This window comes from Opisthocomus hoazin, chromosome 12 (assembly GCF_030867145.1).
Source record: "Opisthocomus hoazin isolate bOpiHoa1 chromosome 12, bOpiHoa1.hap1, whole genome shotgun sequence".
In the NCBI taxonomy this organism is placed as follows: domain Eukaryota; kingdom Metazoa; phylum Chordata; class Aves; order Opisthocomiformes; family Opisthocomidae; genus Opisthocomus; species Opisthocomus hoazin.
In genome coordinates this window covers 26,402,973-26,425,004 of record NC_134425.1, presented here as the reverse complement: position 1 = coordinate 26,425,004, position 22,032 = coordinate 26,402,973, and positions in this window count along the sequence as shown.

The following is a 22,032-nucleotide window of genomic DNA, read 5'->3' as shown; positions in this document are numbered from 1 at the left end:
TCAAGTGGCAAGATAAGCAAGCAGCCCCATTCTCTGTGCCTCTGTGCGAGCAGTGCCATGGGCAGATGAGGCTGAGCAACAGCTTTCCAGGCTAGCCCCTTCTGCCTGCCAGCTATCTGCAGACGTTCGCATTGCAAGAGCAGGGCTGTGATAGGAGCCTGGCAGGTACACCATCTTTCCCAGGATACGTTTGAAGTTTGAGGTGGCAAGACAAGCAAGCAGCCCCATTCTCTGTGCCTCTGTGCGAGCAGTGCCATGGGCAGATGAGGCTGAGCAACAGCTTTCCAGGATAGCCCCTTCTGGCTGCCAGCTATCTGCAGACGTTCGCACTTTCGGAGCAGGGCTGTGATAGGAGCCTGGCAGGGACACCACCATTCGCAGGCCACGTTTGAAGTTTGTGGTGGCAAGACAAGCAAGCAGCCCCATTCTCTGTGCCTCTGTGCGAGCAGTGCCATGGGCAGATGAGGCTGAGCAACAGCTTTCCAGGATAGCCTATTCTGCCTGCCAGCTATCTGCAGACGTTCGCACTTTCGGAGCAGGGCTCTGATAGGAGCCTGGCAGGGACACCACCATTCCCAGGCCACGTTTGAAGTTTGAGGTGGCAAGACAAGCAAGCAGCCCCATTCTCTGTGCCTCTGTGCGAGCACTGTGATGGGCAGATGAGGCTGAGCAACAGCTTTCCAGGATAGCCTATTCTGCCTGCCAGCTATCTGCAGACGTTCGCACTTTTGGAGCAGGGCTGTGACAGGAGCCTGGCAGGGACACCACCATTCCCAGCATGCATTTGAAGTTTTAAGTGGCAAGATAAGCAAGCAGCCCCATTCTCTGTGCCTCTGTGCGAGCAGTGCCATGGGCAGATGAGGCTGAGCAACAGCTTTCCAGGCTAGCCCCTTCTGCCTGCCAGCTATCTGCAGACGTTCGCACTTTCGGAGCAGGGCTGTGATAGGAGCCTGGCAGGGACACCACCATTCCCAGGCCACGTTTGAAGTTTGTGGTGGCAAGACAAGCAAGAAGCCCCATTCTCTGTGCCTCTGTGCGAGCACTGTGATGGGCAGATGAGGCTGAGCAACAGCTTTCCAGGATAGCCTATTCTGCCTGCCAGCTATCTGCAGACGTTCGCACTTTCGGAGCAGGGCTGTGATAGGAGCCTGGCAGGGACACCACCATTCCCAGCATGCGTTTGAAGTTTGTGGTGGCAAGACAAGCAAGCAGCCCCATTCTCTGTGCCTCTGTGCGAGCACTGCGATGGGCAGATGAGGCTGAGCAACAGCTTTCCAGGCTAGCCCCTTCTGCCTGCCAGCTATCTGCAGACGTTCGCACTTTAGGAGCAGGGCTGTGATAGGAGCCTGGCAGGGACACCACCATTCCCAGGCCACGTTTGAAGTTTGAGGTGGCAAGACAAGCAAGCAGCCCCATTCTCTGTGCCTCTGTGCGAGCACTGTGATGGGCAGATGAGGCTGAGCAACAGCTTTCCATGATAGCCTATTCTGCCTGCCAGCTATCTGCAGACGTTCGCACTTTCGGAGCAGGGCTGTGATAGGAGCCTGGCAGGGACACCACCATTCCCAGGCCACGTTTGAAATTTGTGGTGGCAAGACAAGCAAGCAGCCCCATTCTCTGTGCCTCTGTGCGAGCACTGTGATGGGCAGATGAGGCTGAGCAACAGCTTTCCAGGATAGCCTATTCTGCCTGCCAGCTATCTGCAGACGTTCGCACTTTCGGAGCAGGGCTGTGATAGGAGCCTGGCAGGGACACCACCATTCCCAGGCCACGTTTGAAGTTTGAGGTGGCAAGACAAGCAAGCAGCCCCATTCTCTGTGCCTCTGTGCGAGCACTGTGATGGGCAGATGAGGCTGAGCAACAGCTTTCCAGGATAGCCTATTCTGCCTGCCAGCTATCTGCAGACGTTCGCACTTTTGGAGCAGGGCTGTGATAGGAGCCTGGCAGGGACACCACCATTCCCAGCATGCATTTGAAGTTTTAAGTGGCAAGATAAGCAAGCAGCCCCATTCTCTGTGCCTCTGTGCGAGCAGTGCCATGGGCAGATGAGGCTGAGCAACAGCTTTCCAGGCTAGCCCCTTCTGCCTGCCAGCTATCTGCAGACGCTCGCATTTCAAGAGCAGGGCTGCGAAAGGAGCCTAGCAGGTACACCATCTTTCCCAGGCTACGTTTGAAGTTTGAGGTGGCAAGACAAGCAAGCAGCCCCATTCTCTGTGCCTCTGTGCGAGCAGTGCCATGGGCAGATGAGGCTGTGCAACAGCTTTCCAGGCTAGGCCCTCCTGCCTGCCAGCTATCTGCAGACATTCCCACTTTCGGAGCAGGGCTGTGATAGGAGCCTGGCAGGGACACCACCATTCCCAGCACGCGTTTGAAGTTTCAAGTGGCAAGATAAGCAAGGAGCCCCATTCTCTGTGCCTCTGTGCGAGCACTGCCATGGGCAGATGAGGCTGAGCAACAGCTTTCCAGGATAGCACCTTCTGGCTGCCAGCTATCTGCAGACGTTCGCACTTTCGGAGCAGGGCTGTGATAGGAGCCTGGCAGGGACACCACCATTCCCAGGTCAAGTTTGAAGTTTGTGGTGGCAAGACAAGCAAGCAGCCCCATTCTCTGTGCCTCTGTGCGAGCACTGCGATGGGCAGATGCGGCTGAGCAAGAGCTTTCCAGGCTAGCACCTTCTGGCCGCCAGCTATCTGCAGAAGTTCGCATTTCAAGAGCAGGGCTGCGAAAGGAGCCTAGCAGGTACACCATCTTTCCCAGGCTACGTTTGAAGTTTGAGGTGGCAAGACAAGCAAGGAGCCCCATTCTCTGTGCCTCTGTGCGAGCAGTGCCATGGGCAGATGAGGCTGAGCAACAGCTTTCCAGGATAGCCCCTTCTGCCTGCCAGCTATCTGCAGACGTTCGCACTTTCGGAGCAGGGCTGTGATAGGAGCCTGGCAGGGACACCACCATTCCCAGCATGCATTTGAAGTTTTAAGTGGCAAGATAAGCAAGCAGCCCCATTCTCTGTGCCTCTGTGCGAGCAGTGCCATGGGCAGATGAGGCTGAGCAACAGCTTTCCAGGCTAGCCCCTTCTGCCTGCCAGCTATCTGCAGACGTTCGCATTTGAAGAGCAGGGCTGCGAAAGGAGCCTAGCAGGTACACCATTTTTCCCAGGCTACGTTTGAAGTTTGAGGTGGCAAGACAAGCAAGGAGCCCCATTCTCTGTGCCTCTGTGCGAGCACTGCCATGGGCAGATGAGGCTGAGCAACAGCTTTCCAGGATAGCCTATTCTGCCTGCCAGCTATCTGCAGACGTTCGCACTTTCGGAGCAGGGCTGTGATAGGAGCCTGGCAGGGACACCACCATTCCCAGCATGCGTTTGAAGTTTGTGGTGGCAAGACAAGCAAGCAGCCCCATTCTCTGTGCCTCTGTGCGAGCACTGCGATGGGCAGATGGGGATGAGCAAGAGCTTTCCAGGCTAGCACTTCTGGCTGCCAGCTATCTGCAGACGTTCGCATTTCAAGAGCAGGGCTGCGAAAGGAGCCTAGCAGGTACACCATCTTTCCCAGGCTACGTTTGAAGTTTGAGGTGACAAGACAAGCAAGCAGCCCCATTCTCTGTGCCTCTGTGCGAGCACTGTGATGGGCAGATGAGGCTGAGCAACAGCTTTCCAGGCTAGCCCCTTCTGCCTGCCAGCTATCTGCAGACGTTCGCACTTTCGGAGCAGGGCTGTAATAGGAGCCTGGCAGGGACACCACCTTTCCCAGGCTACGTTTGAAGTTTGTGGTGGCAAGACAAGCAAGCAGCCCCATTCTCTGTGCCTCTGTGCGAGCACTGCGATGGGCAGATGAGGCTGAGCAACAGCTTTCCAGGCTAGCCCCTTCTGCCTGCCAGCTATCTGCAGACGTTCGCACTTTCGGAGCAGGGCTGTAATAGGAGCCTGGCAGGGACACCACCATTCCCAGGCCACGTTTGAAGTTTGTGGTGGCAAGACAAGCAAGAAGCCCCATTCTCTGTGCCTCTGTGCGAGCACTGCGATGGGCAGATGAGGCTGAGCAACAGCTTTCCAGGATAGCCCCTTCTGCCTGCCAGCTATCTGCAGACGTTCGCACTTTTGGAGCAGGGCTGTGATAGGAGCCTGGCAGGGACACCACCATTCCCAGCATGCCTTTGAAGTTTTAAGTGGCAAGATAAGCAAGCAGCCCCATTCTCTGTGCCTCTGTGCGAACAGTGCCATGGGCAGATGAGGCTGAGCAACAGCTTTCCAGGCTAGCCCCTTCTGCCTGCCAGCTATCTGCAGACGTTCGCACTTTCGGAGCAGGGCTGTGATAGGAGCCTGGCATGGACACCACCATTCCCAGGCCACGTTTGAAGTTTGAGGTGGCAAGACAAGCAAGCAGCCCCATTCTCTGTGCCTCTGTGCGAACAGTGCCATGGGCAGATGAGGCTGAGCAACAGCTTTCCAGGCTAGCCCCTTCTGCCTGCCAGCTATCTGCAGACGTTCGCATTTCAAGAGCAGGGCTGCGAAAGGAGCCTAGCAGGTACACCATCTTTCCCAGGCTACGTTTGAAGTTTGAGGTGGCAAGACATGCAAGCAGCCCCATTCTCTGTGCCTCTGTGCGAACAGTGCCATGGGCAGATGAGGCTGAGCAACAGCTTTCCAGGCTAGCCCCTTCTGCCTGCCAGCTATCTGCAGACGTTCGCATTTCAAGAGCAGGGCTGCGAAAGGAGCCTAGCAGGTACACCATCTTTCAGAGGATACGTTTGAAGTTTCAAGTGGCAAGACAAGCAAGCAGCCCCATTCTCTGTGCCTCTGTGCGAGCAGTGCCATGGGCAGATGAGGCTGAGCAACAGCTTTCCAGACTAGCACCTTCTGCCTGCCAGCTATCTGTAGACCTTCGCACTTTCGGAGCAGGGCTGTGATAGGAGCCTGGCAGGGACACCACCATTCCCAGCATGCGTTTGAACTTTGAGGTGGCAAGATAAGCAAGCAGCTCCATTCTCTGTGCCTCTGTGCGAGCACTGCGATGGGCAGATGAGGCTGAGCAACAGCTTTCCAGGATAGCCCCTTCTGGCTGCCAGCTATCTGCAGACGTTCGCACTTTCGGAGCAGGGCTGTGATAGGAGTCTGGCAGGGACACCACCATTCCCAGGCCACGTTTGAAGTTTGTGGTGGCAAGATAAGCAAGCAGCCCCATTCTCTGTGCCTCTGTGCGAGCAGTGCCATGGGCAGATGAGGCTGAGCAACAGCTTTCCAGGCTAGCCCCTTCTGCCTGCCAGCTATCTGCAGATGTTCGCATTTCAAGAGCAGGGCTGCGAAAGGAGCCTAGCAGGTACACCATCTTTCCCAGGCTACGTTTGAAGTTTGAGGTGGCAAGACAAGCAAGCAGCCCCATTCTCTGTGCCTCTGTGCGAGCAGTGCCATGGGCAGATGAGGCTGTGCAACAGCTTTCCAGGCTAGCCCCTTCTGCCTGCCAGCTATCTGCAGACATTCCCACTTTCGGAGCAGGGCTGTGATAGGAGCCTGGCAGGGACACCACCATTCCCAGCACGCGTTTGAAGTTTCAAGTGGCAAGATAAGCAAGCAGCCCCATTCTCTGTGCCTCTGTGCGAGCACTGCGATGGGCAGATGGGGCTGAGCAAGAGCTTTCCAGGCTAGCACTTCTGGCTGCCAGCTATCTGCAGACGTTCGCATTTCAAGAGCAGGGCTGCGAAAGGAGCCTAGCAGGTACACCATCTTTCCCAGGCTACGTTTGAGGTTTGAGGTGGCAAGACAAGCAAGGAGCCCCATTCTCTGTGCCTCTGTGCGAGCACTGCCATGGGCAGATGAGGCTGAGCAACAGCTTTCCAGGCTAGCCCCTTCTGCCTGCCAGCTATCTGCAGACGTTCGCACTTTCGGAGCAGGGCTGTGATAGGAGCCTGGCATGGACACCACCATGCCCAGGCCACGTTTGAAGTTTGAGGTGGCAAGACAAGCAAGCAGCCCCATTCTCTGTGCCTCTGTGCGAACAGTGCCATGGGCAGATGAGGCTGAGCAACAGCTTTCCAGGCTAGCCCCTTCTGCCTGCCAGCTATCTGCAGACGTTTGCATTTCAAGAGCAGGGCTGCGAAAGGAGCCTAGCAGGTACACCATCTTTCCCAGGCTACGTTTGAAGTTTGAGGTGGCAAGACATGCAAGCAGCCCCATTCTCTGTGCCTCTGTGCGAACAGTGCCATGGGCAGATGAGGCTGAGCAACAGCTTTCCAGGCTAGCCCCTTCTGCCTGCCAGCTATCTGCAGACGTTCGCATTTCAAGAGCAGGGCTGCGAAAGGAGCCTAGCAGGTACACCATCTTTCCCAGGATACGTTTGAAGTTTGAGGTGGCAAGACAAGCAAGCAGCCCCATTCTCTGTGCCTCTGTGCGAGCAGTGCCGTGGGCAGATGAGGCTGAGCAACAGCTTTCCAGGCTAGCACCTTCTGGCTGCCAGCTATCTGCAGACATTCGCACTTTCGGAGCAGGGCTGTGATAGGAGCCTGGCAGGGACACCACCATTCCCAGCATGCGTTTGAAGTTTCAAGTGGCAAGACAAGCAAGCAGCTCCATTCTCTGTGCCTCTGTGCGAGCAGTGCGATGGGCAGATGAGGGTGAGCAACAGATTTCCAGGATAGCCCCTTCTGCCTGCCAGCTATCTGCAGACGTTCGCACTTTCGGAGCAGGGCTGCGAAAGGAGCCTAGCAGGTACACCATCTTTCCCAGGCTACGTTTGAAGTTTGAGGTGACAAGACAAGCAAGGAGCCCCATTCTCTGTGCCTCTGTGCGAGCACTGTGATGGGCAGATGAGGCTGAGCAACAGCTTTCCAGGCTAGCCCCTTCTGCCTGCCAGCTATCTGCAGACGTTCGCACTTTCGGAGCAGGGCTGTAATAGGAGCCTGGCAGGGACACCACCTTTCCCAGGCCACGTTTGAAGTTTGTGGTGGCAAGACAAGCAAGCAGCCCCATTCTCTGTGCCTCTGTGCGAGCACTGCGATGGGCAGATGAGGCTGAGCAACAGCTTTCCAGGCTAGCCCCTTCTGCCTGCCAGCTATCTGCAGACGTTCGCACTTTCGGAGCAGGGCTGTGATAGGAGCCTGGCAGGGACACCACCATTCCCAGGCCACGTTTGAAGTTTGTGGTGGCAAGACAAGCAAGAAGCCCCATTCTCTGTGCCTCTGTGCGAGCACTGTGATGGGCAGATGAGGCTGAGCAACAGCTTTCCAGGATAGCCCCTTCTGCCTGCCAGCTATCTGCAGACGTTCGCACTTTTGGAGCAGGGCTGTGATAGGAGCCTGGCAGGGACACCACCATTCCCAGCATGCCTTTGAAGTTTTAAGTGGCAAGATAAGCAAGCAGCCCCATTCTCTGTGCCTCTGTGCGAACAGTGCCATGGGCAGATGAGGCTGAGCAACAGCTTTCCAGGCTAGCCCCTTCTGCCTGCCAGCTATCTGCAGACGTTCTCACTGTCGGAGCAGGGCTGTGATAGGAGCCTGGCAGGGACACCACCATTCCCAGCATGCGTTTGAAGTTTCAAGTGGCAAGACAAGCAAGCAGCCCCATTCTCTGTGCCTCTGTGCGAGCAGTGCCATGGGCAGATGAGGCTGAGCAACAGCTTTCCAGGCTAGCCCCTTCTGCCTGCCAGCTATCTGCAGATGTTCGCATTTCAAGAGCAGGGCTGCGAAAGGAGCCTAGCAGGTACACCATCTTTCCCAGGCTACGTTTGAAGTTTGAGGTGGCAAGACAAGCAAGCAGCCCCATTCTCTGTGCCTCTGTGCGAGCAGTGCCATGGGCAGATGAGGCTGTGCAACAGCTTTCCAGGCTAGCCCCTTCTGCCTGCCAGCTATCTGCAGACATTCCCACTTTCGGAGCAGGGCTGTGATAGGAGCCTGGCAGGGACACCACCATTCCCAGCACGCGTTTGAAGTTTCAAGTGGCAAGATAAGCAAGCAGCCCCATTCTCTGTGCCTCTGTGCGAGCACTGCGATGGGCAGATGGGGCTGAGCAAGAGCTTTCCAGGCTAGCACTTCTGGCTGCCAGCTATCTGCAGACGTTCGCATTTCAAGAGCAGGGCTGCGAAAGGAGCCTAGCAGGTACACCATCATTCCCAGGCTACGTTTGAGGTTTGAGGTGGCAAGACAAGCAAGCAGCCCCATTCTCTGTGCCTCTGTGCGAACAGTGCCATGGGCAGATGAGGCTGAGCAACAGCTTTCCAGGCTAGCCCCTTCTGCCTGCCAGCTATCTGCAGACGTTCGCATTTCAAGAGCAGGGCTGCGAAAGGAGCCTAGCAGGTACACCATCTTTCCCAGGCTACGTTTGAAGTTTGAGGTGGCAAGACATGCAAGCAGCCCCATTCTCTGTGCCTCTGTGCGAACAGTGCCATGGGCAGATGAGGCTGAGCAACAGCTTTCCAGGCTAGCCCCTTCTGCCTGCCAGCTATCTGCAGACGTTCGCATTTCAAGAGCAGGGCTGCGAAAGGAGCCTAGCAGGTACACCATCTTTCCCAGGATACGTTTGAAGTTTGAGGTGGCAAGACAAGCAAGCAGCCCCATTCTCTGTGCCTCTGTGCGAGCAGTGCCATGGGCAGATGAGGCTGAGCAACAGCTTTCCAGGCTAGCACCTTCTGGCTGCCAGCTATCTGCAGACATTCGCACTTTCGGAGCAGGGCTGTGAAAGGAGCCTGGCAGGGACACCACCATTCCCAGCATGCGTTTGAAGTTTCAAGTGGCAAGACAAGCAAGCAGCCCCATTCTCTGTGCCTCTGTGCGAGCAGTGCGATGGGCAGATGAGGCTGAGCAACAGATTTCCAGGATAGCCCCTTCTGCCTGCCAGCTATCTGCAGACGTTCGCACTTTCGGAGCAGGGCTGTGATAGGAGCCTAGCAGGTACACCATCTTTCCCAGGATACGTTTGAAGTTTGAGGTGGCAAGACAAGCAAGCAGCCCCATTCTCTGTGCCTCTGTGCGAACAGTGCCATGGGCAGATGAGGCTGAGCAACAGCTTTCCAGGCTAGCCCCTTCTGCCTGCCAGCTATCTGCAGACGTTCGCATTTCAAGAGCAGGGCTGCGAAAGGAGCCTAGCATGTACACCATCTTTCCCAGGCTACGTTTGAAGTTTGAGGTGGCAAGACAAGCAAGGAGCCCCATTCTCTGTGCCTCTGTGCGAGCACTGCCATGGGCTGATGAGGCTGAGCAACAGCTTTCCAGGATAGCCCCTTCTGCCTGCCAGCTATCTGCAGACATTCCCACTTTCGGAGCAGGGCTGTGATAGGAGCCTGGCAGGGACACCACCATTCCCAGCACGCGTTTGAAGTTTCAAGTGGCAAGATAAGCAAGCAGCCCCATTCTCTGTGCCTCTGTGCGAGCACTGCGATGGGCAGATGGGGCTGAGCAAGAGCTTTCCAGGCTAGCACTTCTGGCTGCCAGCTATCTGCAGACGTTCGCATTTCAAGAGCAGGGCTGCGAAAGGAGCCTAGCAGGTACACCATCATTCCCAGGCTACGTTTGAGGTTTGAGGTGGCAAGACAAGCAAGGAGCCCCATTCTCTGTGCCTCTGTGCGAGCAGTGCCATGGGCAGATGAGGCTGAGCAACAGCTTTCCAGGCTAGCCCCTTCTGCCTGCCAGCTATCTGCAGACGTTCGCACTTTCGGAGCAGGGCTGTGATAGGAGCCTGGCATGGACATCACCATTCCCAGGCCACGTTTGAAGTTTGAGGTGGCAAGACAAGCAAGCAGCCCCATTCTCTGTGCCTCTGTGCGAACAGTGCCATGGGCAGATGAGGCTGAGCAACAGCTTTCCAGGCTAGCCCCTTCTGCCTGCCAGCTATCTGCAGACGTTCGCATTTCAAGAGCAGGGCTGCGAAAGGAGCCTAGCAGGTACACCATCTTTCCCAGGCTACGTTTGAAGTTTGAGGTGGCAAGACATGCAAGCAGCCCCATTCTCTGTGCCTCTGTGCGAACAGTGCCATGGGCAGATGAGGCTGAGCAACAGCTTTCCAGGCTAGCCCCTTCTGCCTGCCAGCTATCTGCAGACGTTCGCATTTCAAGAGCAGGGCTGCGAAAGGAGCCTAGCAGGTACACCATCTTTCCCAGGATACGTTTGAAGTTTGAGGTGGCAAGACAAGCAAGCAGCCCCATTCTCTGTGCCTCTGTGCGAGCACTGCGATGGGCAGATGAGGCTGAGCAACAGCTTTCCAGGATAGCCCCTTCTGCCTGCCAGCTATCTGCAGACGTTCGCACTTTCGGAGCAGGGCTGTTGATAGGAGCCTGGCAGGGACACCACCATTCCCAGCATGCGTTTGAAGTTTCAAGTGGCAAGATAAGCAAGCAGCCCCATTCTCTGTGCCTCTGTGCGAGCAGTGCCATGGGCAGATGAGGCTGAGCAACAGCTTTCCAGGATAGCACCTTCTGCCTGCCAGCTATCTGCAGACTTTCGCACTTTCGGAGCAGGGCTGTGATAGGAGCCTGGCAGGGACACCACCATTCCCAGCATGCGTTTGAAGTTTCAAGTGGCAAGACAAGCAAGCAGCCCCATTCTCTGTGCCTCTGTGCGAGCAGTGCCATGGGCAGATGAGGCTGAGCAACAGATTTCCAGGATAGCCCTTCTGCCTGCCAGCTATCTGCAGACGTTCGCACTTTCGGAGCAGGGCTGTGATAGGAGCCTGGCAGGGACACCACCATTCCCAGCATGCGTTTGAAGTTTCAAGTGGCAAGATAAGCAAGCAGCCCCATTCTCTGTGCCTCTGTGCGAGCAGTGCCATGGGCAGATGAGGCTGAGCAACAGCTTTCCAGGCTAGCCCCTTCTGCCTGCCAGCTATCTGCACAAGTTCGCATTGCAAGAGCAGGGCTGCGAAAGGAGCCTAGCAGGTACACCATCTTTCCCAGGATACGTTTGAAGTTTGAGGTGGCAAGACAAGCAAGCAGCCCCATTCTCTGTGCCTCTGTGCGAGCAGTGCCATGGGCAGATGAGGCTGAGCAACAGCTTTCCAGGATAGCCCCTTCTGGCTGCCAGCTATCTGCAGACGTTCGCATTTCAAGAGCAGGGCTGCGAAAGGAGCCTGAGAAAGACACCACCATTCCCAGGCCACGTTTGAAGTTTGTGGTGGCAAGACAAGCAAGCAGCCCCATTCTCTGTGCCTCTGTGCGAGCAGTGCCATGGGCAGATGAGGCTGAGCAACAGCTTTCCAGGCTAGCCCCTTCTGCCTGCCAGCTATCTGCAGACGTTCGCACTTTCGGAGCAGGGCTGTGATAGGAGCCTGACAAAGACACCACCATTCCCAGGCCACGTTTGAAGTTTGTGGTGGCAAGAGAAGCAAGCAGCCCCATTCTATGTGCCTCTGTGCGAGCAGTGCCATGGGCAGATGAGGCTGAGCAACAGATTTCCAGGCTAGCCCCTTCTGCCTGCCAGATATCTGCAGACGTTCGCATTTCAAGAGCAGGGCTGTGATAGGAGCCTAGCAGGTACACCATCTTTCCCAGGATACGTTTGAAGTTTCAAGTGGCAAGACAAGCAAGCAGCCCCATTCTGTGCCTCTGTGCGAGCAGTGCCATGGGCAGATGAGGCTGAGCAACAGCTTTCCAGGCTAGCACCTTCTGGCTGCCAGCTATCTGCAGACATTCGCACTTTCGGAGCAGGGCTGTGATAGGAGCCTGGCAGGGACACCACCATTCCCAGCATGCGTTTGAAGTTTCAAGTGGCAAGACAAGCAAGCAGCCCCATTCTCTGTGCCTCTGTGCGAGCAGTGCGATGGGCAGATGAGGCTGAGCAACAGTTTTCAAGGATAGCCCCTTCTGCCTGCCAGCTATCTGCAGACGTTCGCACTTTCGGAGCAGGGCTGTGATAGGAGCCTGGCAGGGACACCACCATTCCCAGCATGCGTTTGAAGTTTCAAGTGGCAAGATAAGCAAGCAGCCCCATTCTCTGTGCCTCTGTGCGAGCAGTGCCATGGGCAGATGAGGCTGAGCAACAGCTTTCCAGGCTAGCCCCTTCTGCCTGCCAGCTATCTGCAGACGTTCGCATTTCAAGAGCAGGGCTGCGAAAGGAGCCTAGCAGGTACACCATCTTTCCCAGGCTACGTTTGAAGTTTGAGGTGGCAAGACAAGCAAGCAGCCCCATTCTCTGTTCCTCTGTGCGAACAGTGCCATGGGCAGATGAGGCTGAGCAACAGCTTTCCAGGCTAGCCCCTTCTGCCTGCCAGCTATCTGCAGACGTTCGCATTTCAAGAGCAGGGCTGCGAAAGGAGCCTAGCATGTACACCATCTTTCCCAGGCTACGTTTGAAGTTTGAGGTGGCAAGACAAGCAAGGAGCCCCATTCTCTGTGCCTCTGTGCGAGCACTGCCATGGGCAGATGAGGCTGAGCAACAGCTTTCCAGGATAGCGCCTTCTGGCTGCCAGCTATCTGCAGACGTTCGCACTTTCGGAGCGGGGCTGTGACAGGAGCCTGGCAGGGACACCAACTTTCCCAGCATGCGTTTGAAGTTTCAAGTGGCAAGATAAGCAAGCAGTCCCATTCTCTGTGCCTCTATGGGAGCAGTGCCATGGGCAGATGAGGCTGAGCAACAGCTTTCCAGGCTAGCCCCTTCTGCCTGCCAGCTATATGCAGACGTTCGCACTTTCGGAGCAGGGCTGTGATAGGAGCCTGGCAGGGACACCACCATTCCCAGGCCACGTTTGAAGTTTGTGGTGGCAAGACAAGCAAGCAGCCCCATTCTCTGTGCCTCTGTGCGAGCACTGCGATGGGCAGATGAGGCTGAGCAACAGCTTTCCAGGCTAGCACCTTCTGGCTGCCAGCTATCTGCAGATGTTCGCACTTTCGGAGCAGGGCTGTGATAGGAGCCTGGCAGGGACACCACCATTCCCAGCATGCATTTGAAGTTTTAAGTGGCAAGATAAGCAAGCAGCCCCATTCTCTGTGCCTCTGTGCGAGCAGTGCCATGGGCAGATGAGGCTGAGCAACAGCTTTCCAGGCTAGCACCTTCTGGCTGCCAGCTATCTGCAGACATTCGCACTTTCGGAGCAGGGCTGTGAAAGGAGCCTGGCAGGGACACCACCATTCCCAGCATGCGTTTGAAGTTTCAAGTGGCAAGACAAGCAAGCAGCCCCATTCTCTGTGCCTCTGTGCGAGCAGTGCGATGGGCAGATGAGGCTGAGCAACAGATTTCCAGGATAGCCCCTTCTGCCTGCCAGCTATCTGCAGACGTTCGCACTTTCGGAGCAGGGCTGTGATAGGAGCCTAGCAGGTACACCATCTTTCCCAGGATACGTTTGAAGTTTGAGGTGGCAAGACAAGCAAGCAGCCCCATTCTCTGTGCCTCTGTGCGAACAGTGCCATGGGCAGATGAGGCTGAGCAACAGCTTTCCAGGCTAGCCCCTTCTGCCTGCCAGCTATCTGCAGACGTTCGCATTTCAAGAGCAGGGCTGCGAAAGGAGCCTAGCATGTACACCATCTTTCCCAGGCTACGTTTGAAGTTTGAGGTGGCAAGACAAGCAAGGAGCCCCATTCTCTGTGCCTCTGTGCGAGCACTGCCATGGGCTGATGAGGCTGAGCAACAGCTTTCCAGGATAGCCCCTTCTGCCTGCCAGCTATCTGCAGACATTCGCACTTTCGGAGCAGGGCTGTGATAGGAGCCTGGCAGGGACACCACCATTCCCAGCACGCGTTTGAAGTTTCAAGTGGCAAGATAAGCAAGCAGCCCCATTCTCTGTGCCTCTGTGCGAGCACTGCGATGGGCAGATGGGGCTGAGCAAGAGCTTTCCAGGCTAGCACTTCTGGCTGCCAGCTATCTGCAGACGTTCGCATTTCAAGAGCAGGGCTGCGAAAGGAGCCTAGCAGGTACACCATCATTCCCAGGCTACGTTTGAGGTTTGAGGTGGCAAGACAAGCAAGGAGCCCCATTCTCTGTGCCTCTGTGCGAGCAGTGCCATGGGCAGATGAGGCTGAGCAACAGCTTTCCAGGCTAGCCCCTTCTGCCTGCCAGCTATCTGCAGACGTTCGCACTTTCGGAGCAGGGCTGTGATAGGAGCCTGGCATGGACATCACCATTCCCAGGCCACGTTTGAAGTTTGAGGTGGCAAGACAAGCAAGCAGCCCCATTCTCTGTGCCTCTGTGCGAACAGTGCCATGGGCAGATGAGGCTGAGCAACAGCTTTCCAGGCTAGCCCCTTCTGCCTGCCAGCTATCTGCAGACGTTCGCATTTCAAGAGCAGGGCTGCGAAAGGAGCCTAGCAGGTACACCATCTTTCCCAGGCTACGTTTGAAGTTTGAGGTGGCAAGACATGCAAGCAGCCCCATTCTCTGTGCCTCTGTGCGAACAGTGCCATGGGCAGATGAGGCTGAGCAACAGCTTTCCAGGCTAGCCCCTTCTGGCTGCCAGCTATCTGCAGACGTTCGCATTTCAAGAGCAGGGCTGCGAAAGGAGCCTAGCAGGTACACCATCTTTCCCAGGCTACGTTTGAAGTTTGAGGTGGCAAGACATGCAAGCAGCCCCATTCTCTGTGCCTCTGTGCGAACAGTGCCATGGGCAGATGAGGCTGAGCAACAGCTTTCCAGGCTAGCCCCTTCTGCCTGCCAGCTATCTGCAGACGTTCGCATTTCAAGAGCAGGGCTGCGAAAGGAGCCTAGCAGGTACACCATCTTTCCCAGGATACGTTTGAAGTTTGAGGTGGCAAGACAAGCAAGCAGCCCCATTCTCTGTGCCTCTGTGCGAGCAGTGCCATGGGCAGATGAGGCTGAGCAACAGCTTTCCAGGCTAGCACCTTCTGGCTGCCAGCTATCTGCAGACATTCGCACTTTCGGAGCAGGGCTGTGAAAGGAGCCTGGCAGGGACACCACCATTCCCAGCATGCGTTTGAAGTTTCAAGTGGCAAGACAAGCAAGCAGCCCCATTCTCTGTGCCTCTGTGCGAGCAGTGCGATGGGCAGATGAGGCTGAGCAACAGATTTCCAGGATAGCCCCTTCTGCCTGCCAGCTATCTGCAGACGTTCGCACTTTCGGAGCAGGGCTGTGATAGGAGCCTAGCAGGTACACCATCTTTCCCAGGATACGTTTGAAGTTTGAGGTGGCAAGACAAGCAAGCAGCCCCATTCTCTGTGCCTCTGTGCGAACAGTGCCATGGGCAGATGAGGCTGAGCAACAGCTTTCCAGGCTAGCCCCTTCTGCCTGCCAGCTATCTGCAGACGTTCGCATTTCAAGAGCAGGGCTGCGAAAGGAGCCTAGCATGTACACCATCTTTCCCAGGCTACGTTTGAAGTTTGAGGTGGCAAGACAAGCAAGGAGCCCCATTCTCTGTGCCTCTGTGCGAGCAGTGCCATGGGCAGATGAGGCTGAGCAACAGCTTTCCAGGCTAGCCCCTTCTGCCTGCCAGCTATCTGCAGACGTTCGCACTTTCGGAGCAGGGCTGTGATAGGAGCCTGGCATGGACATCACCATTCCCAGGCCACGTTTGAAGTTTGAGGTGGCAAGACAAGCAAGCAGCCCCATTCTCTGTGCCTCTGTGCGAACAGTGCCATGGGCAGATGAGGCTGAGCAACAGCTTTCCAGGCTAGCCCCTTCTGCCTGCCAGCTATCTGCAGACGTTCGCATTTCAAGAGCAGGGCTGCGAAAGGAGCCTAGCAGGTACACCATCTTTCCCAGGCTACGTTTGAAGTTTGAGGTGGCAAGACATGCAAGCAGCCCCATTCTCTGTGCCTCTGTGCGAACAGTGCCATGGGCAGATGAGGCTGAGCAACAGCTTTCCAGGCTAGCCCCTTCTGCCTGCCAGCTATCTGCAGACGTTCGCATTTCAAGAGCAGGGCTGCGAAAGGAGCCTAGCAGGTACACCATCTTTCCCAGGATACGTTTGAAGTTTGAGGTGGCAAGACAAGCAAGCAGCCCCATTCTCTGTGCCTCTGTGCGAGCACTGCGATGGGCAGATGAGGCTGAGCAACAGCTTTCCAGGATAGCCCCTTCTGCCTGCCAGCTATCTGCAGACGTTCGCACTTTCGGAGCAGGGCTGTTGATAGGAGCCTGGCAGGGACACCACCATTCCCAGCATGCGTTTGAAGTTTCAAGTGGCAAGATAAGCAAGCAGCCCCATTCTCTGTGCCTCTGTGCGAGCAGTGCCATGGGCAGATGAGGCTGAGCAACAGCTTTCCAGGATAGCCCCTTCTGGCTGCCAGCTATCTGCAGACGTTCGCACTTTCGGAGCAGGGCTGTGATAGGAGCCTGGCAGGGACACCACCATTCCCAGCATGCGTTTGAAGTTTCAAGTGGCAAGACAAGCAAGCAGCCCCATTCTCTGTGCCTCTGTGCGAGCAGTGCCATGGGCAGATGAGGCTGAGCAACAGATTTCCAGGATAGCCCTTCTGCCTGCCAGCTATCTGCAGACGTTCGCACTTTCGGAGCAGGGCTGTGATAGGAGCCTGGCAGGGACACCACCATTCCCAGCATGCGTTTGAAGTTTCAAGTGGCAAGATAAGCAAGCAGCCCCATTCTCTGTGCCTCTGTGCGAGCAGTGCCATGGGCAGATGAGGCTGAGCAACAGCTTTCCAGGCTAGCCCCTTCTGCCTGCCAGCTATCTGCACAAGTTCGCATTGCAAGAGCAGGGCTGCGAAAGGAGCCTAGCAGGTACACCATCTTTCCCAGGATACGTTTGAAGTTTGAGGTGGCAAGACAAGCAAGCAGCCCCATTCTCTGTGCCTCTGTGCGAGCAGTGCCATGGGCAGATGAGGCTGAGCAACAGCTTTCCAGGATAGCCCCTTCTGGCTGCCAGCTATCTGCAGACGTTCGCATTTCAAGAGCAGGGCTGCGAAAGGAGCCTGAGAAAGACACCACCATTCCCAGGCCACGTTTGAAGTTTGTGGTGGCAAGAGAAGCAAGCAGCCCCATTCTCTGTGCCTCTGTGCGAGCAGTGCCATGGGCAGATGAGGCTGAGCAACAGCTTTCCAGGCTAGCCCCTTCTGCCTGCCAGCTATCTGCAGACGTTCGCACTTTCGGAGCAGGGCTGTGATAGGAGCCTGACAAAGACACCACCATTCCCAGGCCACGTTTGAAGTTTGTGGTGGCAAGAGAAGCAAGCAGCCCCATTCTCTGTGCCTCTGTGCGAGCAGTGCCATGGGCAGATGAGGCTGAGCAACAGATTTCCAGGCTAGCCCCTTCTGCCTGCCAGATATCTGCAGACGTTCGCATTTCAAGAGCAGGGCTGCGAAAGGAGCCTAGCAGGTACACCATCTTTCCCAGGATACGTTTGAAGTTTCAAGTGGCAAGACAAGCAAGCAGCCCCATTCTGTGCCTCTGTGCGAGCAGTGCCATGGGCAGATGAGGCTGAGCAACAGCTTTCCAGGCTAGCACCTTCTGGCTGCCAGCTATCTGCAGACATTCGCACTTTCGGAGCAGGGCTGTGATAGGAGCCTGGCAGGGACACCACCATTCCCAGCATGCGTTTGAAGTTTCAAGTGGCAAGACAAGCAAGCAGCCCCATTCTCTGTGCCTCTGTGCGAGCAGTGCGATGGGCAGATGAGGCTGAGCAACAGTTTTCAAGGATAGCCCCTTCTGCCTGCCAGCTATCTGCAGACGTTCGCACTTTCGGAGCAGGGCTGTGATAGGAGCCTGGCAGGGACACCACCATTCCCAGCATGCGTTTGAAGTTTCAAGTGGCAAGATAAGCAAGCAGCCCCATTCTCTGTGCCTCTGTGCGAGCAGTGCCATGGGCAGATGAGGCTGAGCAACAGCTTTCCAGGCTAGCCCCTTCTGCCTGCCAGCTATCTGCAGACGTTCGCATTTCAAGAGCAGGGCTGCGAAAGGAGCCTAGCAGGTACACCATCTTTCCCAGGCTACGTTTGAAGTTTGAGGTGGCAAGACAAGCAAGCAGCCCCATTCTCTGTTCCTCTGTGCGAACAGTGCCATGGGCAGATGAGGCTGAGCAACAGCTTTCCAGGCTAGCCCCTTCTGCCTGCCAGCTATCTGCAGACGTTCGCATTTCAAGAGCAGGGCTGCGAAAGGAGCCTAGCATGTACACCATCTTTCCCAGGCTACGTTTGAAGTTTGAGGTGGCAAGACAAGCAAGGAGCCCCATTCTCTGTGCCTCTGTGCGAGCACTGCCATGGGCAGATGAGGCTGAGCAACAGCTTTCCAGGATAGCGCCTTCTGGCTGCCAGCTATCTGCAGACGTTCGCACTTTCGGAGCGGGGCTGTGACAGGAGCCTGGCAGGGACACCAACTTTCCCAGCATGCGTTTGAAGTTTCAAGTGGCAAGATAAGCAAGCAGTCCCATTCTCTGTGCCTCTATGGGAGCAGTGCCATGGGCAGATGAGGCTGAGCAACAGCTTTCCAGGCTAGCCCCTTCTGCCTGCCAGCTATATGCAGACGTTCGCACTTTCGGAGCAGGGCTGTGATAGGAGCCTGGCAGGGACACCACCATTCCCAGGCCACGTTTGAAGTTTGTGGTGGCAAGACAAGCAAGCAGCCCCATTCTCTGTGCCTCTGTGCGAGCACTGCGATGGGCAGATGAGGCTGAGCAACAGCTTTCCAGGCTAGCCCCTTCTGCCTGCCAGCTATCTGCAGATGTTCGCACTTTCGGAGCAGGGCTGTGATAGGAGCCTGGCAGGGACACCACCATTCCCAGCATGCATTTGAAGTTTTAAGTGGCAAGATAAGCAAGCAGCCCCATTCTCTGTGCCTCTGTGCGAGCAGTGCCATGGGCAGATGAGGCTGAGCAACAGCTTTCCAGGCTAGCACCTTCTGGCTGCCAGCTATCTGCAGACATTCGCACTTTCGGAGCAGGGCTGTGAAAGGAGCCTGGCAGGGACACCACCATTCCCAGCATGCGTTTGAAGTTTCAAGTGGCAAGACAAGCAAGCAGCCCCATTCTCTGTGCCTCTGTGCGAACAGTGCCATGGGCAGATGAGGCTGAGCAACAGCTTTCCAGGCTAGCCCCTTCTGCCTGCCAGCTATCTGCAGACGTTCGCATTTCAAGAGCAGGGCTGCGAAAGGAGCCTAGCATGTACACCATCTTTCCCAGGCTACGTTTGAAGTTTGAGGTGGCAAGACAAGCAAGGAGCCCCATTCTCTGTGCCTCTGTGCGAGCACTGCCATGGGCTGATGAGGCTGAGCAACAGCTTTCCAGGATAGCCCCTTCTGCCTGCCAGCTATCTGCAGACATTCGCACTTTCGGAGCAGGGCTGTGATAGGAGCCTGGCAGGGACACCACCATTCCCAGCACGCGTTTGAAGTTTCAAGTGGCAAGATAAGCAAGCAGCCCCATTCTCTGTGCCTCTGTGCGAGCACTGCGATGGGCAGATGGGGCTGAGCAAGAGCTTTCCAGGCTAGCACTTCTGGCTGCCAGCTATCTGCAGACGTTCGCATTTCAAGAGCAGGGCTGCGAAAGGAGCCTAGCAGGTACACCATCATTCCCAGGCTACGTTTGAGGTTTGAGGTGGCAAGACAAGCAAGGAGCCCCATTCTCTGTGCCTCTGTGCGAGCACTGCCATGGGCAGATGAGGCTGAGCAACAGCTTTCCAGGCTAGCCCCTTCTGCCTGCCAGCTATCTGCAGACGTTCGCACTTTCGGAGCAGGGCTGTGATAGGAGCCTGGCATGGACATCACCATTCCCAGGCCACGTTTGAAGTTTGAGGTGGCAAGACAAGCAAGCAGCCCCATTCTCTGTGCCTCTGTGCGAACAGTGCCATGGGCAGATGAGGCTGAGCAACAGCTTTCCAGGCTAGCCCCTTCTGCCTGCCAGCTATCTGCAGACGTTCGCATTTCAAGAGCAGGGCTGCGAAAGGAGCCTAGCAGGTACACCATCTTTCCCAGGCTACGTTTGAAGTTTGAGGTGGCAAGACATGCAAGCAGCCCCATTCTCTGTGCCTCTGTGCGAACAGTGCCATGGGCAGATGAGGCTGAGCAACAGCTTTCCAGGCTAGCCCCTTCTGGCTGCCAGCTATCTGCAGACGTTCGCATTTCAAGAGCAGGGCTGCGAAAGGAGCCTAGCAGGTACACCATCTTTCCCAGGATACGTTTGAAGTTTGAGGTGGCAAGACAAGCAAGCAGCCCCATTCTCTGTGCCTCTGTGCGAGCACTGCGATGGGCAGATGAGGCTGAGCAACAGCTTTCCAGGATAGCCCCTTCTGCCTGCCAGCTATCTGCAGACGTTCGCACTTTCGGAGCAGGGCTGTTGATAGGAGCCTGGCAGGGACACCACCATTCCCAGCATGCGTTTGAAGTTTCAAGTGGCAAGATAAGCAAGCAGCCCCATTCTCTGTGCCTCTGTGCGAGCAGTGCCATGGGCAGATGAGGCTGAGCAACAGCTTTCCAGGATAGCACCTTCTGCCTGCCAGCTATCTGCAGACTTTCGCACTTTCGGAGCAGGGCTGTGATAGGAGCCTGGCAGGGACACCACCATTCCCAGCATGCGTTTGAAGTTTCAAGTGGCAAGACAAGCAAGCAGCCCCATTCTCTGTGCCTCTGTGCGAGCAGTGCCATGGGCAGATGAGGCTGAGCAACAGATTTCCAGGATAGCCCTTCTGCCTGCCAGCTATCTGCAGACGTTCGCACTTTCGGAGCAGGGCTGTGATAGGAGCCTGGCAGGGACACCACCATTCCCAGCATGCGTTTGAAGTTTCAAGTGGCAAGATAAGCAAGCAGCCCCATTCTCTGTGCCTCTGTGCGAGCAGTGCCATGGGCAGATGAGGCTGAGCAACAGCTTTCCAGGCTAGCCCCTTCTGCCTGCCAGCTATCTGCACAAGTTCGCATTGCAAGAGCAGGGCTGCGAAAGGAGCCTAGCAGGTACACCATCTTTCCCAGGATACGTTTGAAGTTTGAGGTGGCAAGACAAGCAAGCAGCCCCATTCTCTGTGCCTCTGTGCGAGCAGTGCCATGGGCAGATGAGGCTGAGCAACAGCTTTCCAGGATAGCCCCTTCTGGCTGCCAGCTATCTGCAGACGTTCGCATTTCAAGAGCAGGGCTGCGAAAGGAGCCTGAGAAAGACACCACCATTCCCAGGCCACGTTTGAAGTTTGTGGTGGCAAGAGAAGCAAGCAGCCCCATTCTCTGTGCCTCTGTGCGAGCAGTGCCATGGGCAGATGAGGCTGAGCAACAGCTTTCCAGGCTAGCCCCTTCTGCCTGCCAGCTATCTGCAGACGTTCGCACTTTCGGAGCAGGGCTGTGATAGGAGCCTGACAAAGACACCACCATTCCCAGGCCACGTTTGAAGTTTGTGGTGGCAAGAGAAGCAAGCAGCCCCATTCTCTGTGCCTCTGTGCGAGCAGTGCCATGGGCAGATGAGGCTGAGCAACAGATTTCCAGGCTAGCCCCTTCTGCCTGCCAGATATCTGCAGACGTTCGCATTTCAAGAGCAGGGCTGCGAAAGGAGCCTAGCAGGTACACCATCTTTCCCAGGATACGTTTGAAGTTTCAAGTGGCAAGACAAGCAAGCAGCCCCATTCTGTGCCTCTGTGCGAGCAGTGCCATGGGCAGATGAGGCTGAGCAACAGCTTTCCAGGCTAGCACCTTCTGGCTGCCAGCTATCTGCAGACATTCGCACTTTCGGAGCAGGGCTGTGATAGGAGCCTGGCAGGGACACCACCATTCCCAGCATGCGTTTGAAGTTTCAAGTGGCAAGACAAGCAAGCAGCCCCATTCTCTGTGCCTCTGTGCGAGCAGTGCGATGGGCAGATGAGGCTGAGCAACAGTTTTCAAGGATAGCCCCTTCTGCCTGCCAGCTATCTGCAGACGTTCGCACTTTCGGAGCAGGGCTGTGATAGGAGCCTGGCAGGGACACCACCATTCCCAGCATGCGTTTGAAGTTTCAAGTGGCAAGATAAGCAAGCAGCCCCATTCTCTGTGCCTCTGTGCGAGCAGTGCCATGGGCAGATGAGGCTGAGCAACAGCTTTCCAGGCTAGCCCCTTCTGCCTGCCAGCTATCTGCAGACGTTCGCATTTCAAGAGCAGGGCTGCGAAAGGAGCCTAGCAGGTACACCATCTTTCCCAGGCTACGTTTGAAGTTTGAGGTGGCAAGACAAGCAAGCAGCCCCATTCTCTGTTCCTCTGTGCGAACAGTGCCATGGGCAGA